Genomic DNA, 1,933 nt, shown 5'->3' on the forward strand with positions numbered 1-1,933 from the left:
CTGTCCGCGACCTGTTTTTCGACTTATCTCGTCGCATCTCTTTCCAAAGGTAAGATGTGCTCCCTCTGAATGTCGTCCTTTCATTGTTAAGCACAAATCTAGATATAATCGAGCGTGCAAGATGACCTTTAAAACTGGATACAATCTTTTCTTTAGGAAATACCCGTTTTCCAGAATTCCGCTGGAGGCTTTGTGTCTCAAGAGTGCGAATTAATCTTTTGCAGCTCTCCGAATAAACAACAAATTGAGGAAATGAGCCGCGTAATCTAAGCAAAGTAAGTAGAAAGGCCTCTTTAGTAATTTATTTTTAGAACGCAGTTCCCCGTTTTTGCTGCCAAATAATAATTCAGGTTAACTCGAGTAACAACCTTTCCAAAAGTGGGATGCCTATTAAAACTTAAATATAATCTTTCCCTCAGGAACTACCGGCTTCCAGTAAAACTCCGAAGGGGGAAAAAAACGGGCTCTGAGATGGTGATTTATTTTCTGTCTGCACTTTGAAAAAACGAAAACATTGCGATAACGAGCCTGCCTATCTATACCTAAGTAAGTACAAGGGATCTCTAGGAAACCAGTTTGAGTGCAGTAACGATTAAGTAGATTGGTTGCCAATACATGCAGTTAATTTTGGCTTTCTCTGCGGACAGTTTTTGGTAATGCTGGTTTCCAGAATACGTTGAAACAATCGGGCTCTAGGAATGTGAATTATTTTCATTCTGCAATTAGAAAAACCAGAACAGTGAGAAAACGAGTCTTTCGCTCAAACTGAAGTAAGTAGAAGGGATATTGGTCTAACCTGCTTGAAGGCAGTAATGAGCATATGTATCAGATGTTAACATATGTAGCTATTTTGGGGTCTATTTTCTGACAGTTTGGTATCGTCTACCATGGGACAGAATGCAACGTAGGTGTCTGAGTGGAGAAATAGACAAGAGACTAATATATAAGATGCTACCATATGGGGTGCTTGCATTATTGCAATGTTGAAGGGTTATCTTTGAAGCCAAAATATTAAAGGTGACAATATATAAAGATACCTTGCCCCTTCTGCTAATTAGGGTGGATAGTGAACATGTATTTTACCTCTCCTTTCGTAAGTGCGTAGACCCTTACATGTAAATTATCATCTGCACTGCATAAGAAATGATACCTTAATAAGGGATAGCCCTGTGTTTCCTTTCAATATTAAAACGAACGTGGCCTGTATTAGGTTGTATCCCCTAACATTAGTAAGGTACCCCTTCGAAACTGCTCTAGAAACTTATCATGAACTAAAATACCATGTAAAAAATTATGTGATATAAGATGAATAATACAGCTGGTGTAAGCTAGGAATAGGTTGATTAATTGAGAATTGTGGTTCACGGCTTAAGATAGATATTCAATATGTAAATAGAAATCTGTGTAACAATTTTTTGAAGTATGAGGGAATGTGTACATATGTTTTTTGTATATAATGAAAATGTGCTGTCTTTTTTTAAAAAATGGACAGAAGGTAAATGTAAATATTTTTTTCTCTCCTTTGTCTTTAAAGATTATTACAGTTTAACCTTGTGGCTCCTGAAGAAGGCGTTTGTGGAAACGCCGAAACGCGCGTCGAACAGAAATTAGTTTTCTGGCCACTTTTTATGTTTTTTGTGAATATAGGTTTTCTTTATATGCTTTAAGATTTAGAAGGAACCTTAGCTATTCACATTTGAAAATCTGTTTTACTCTTTGACTATCTGTAATTTTTAATTATAAATTGATACAAAAAAGGTTTTATGAATTGTAGTTTTTGTTCAATTTTATTTTATTTTATTCTGTTTGATTTATTATGTCATAATAAAAATTCTGTTGTATTATATACATGTGTATTTACTCCCTCTTTTTATAGTTGTGTATATCTTTGTCTGACAAAAGTCTACGCAATTAGTCAACAATAGACAAGTTG

The 1,933-nt window shown here is 35.2% G+C and overlaps 1 long non-coding RNA gene across 1 annotated transcript; it reads left to right on the plus strand.

Annotated features, from left to right (window-relative positions):
• The first annotated feature begins 461 nt into the window (after positions 1-461).
• Positions 462-1,713, plus strand: LOC144827526 (uncharacterized). The gene is made up of 3 exons (XR_013610234.1): positions 462-546; positions 648-770; positions 1,535-1,713. It is a non-coding gene; the product is annotated as an uncharacterized LOC144827526 (long non-coding RNA).
• Positions 1,714-1,933: the final 220 nt, after the last annotated feature.

Source organism: Lissotriton helveticus, chromosome 4_1 (genome assembly GCF_964261635.1).
Source record: "Lissotriton helveticus chromosome 4_1, aLisHel1.1, whole genome shotgun sequence".
NCBI lineage: Eukaryota > Metazoa > Chordata > Amphibia > Caudata > Salamandridae > Lissotriton > Lissotriton helveticus.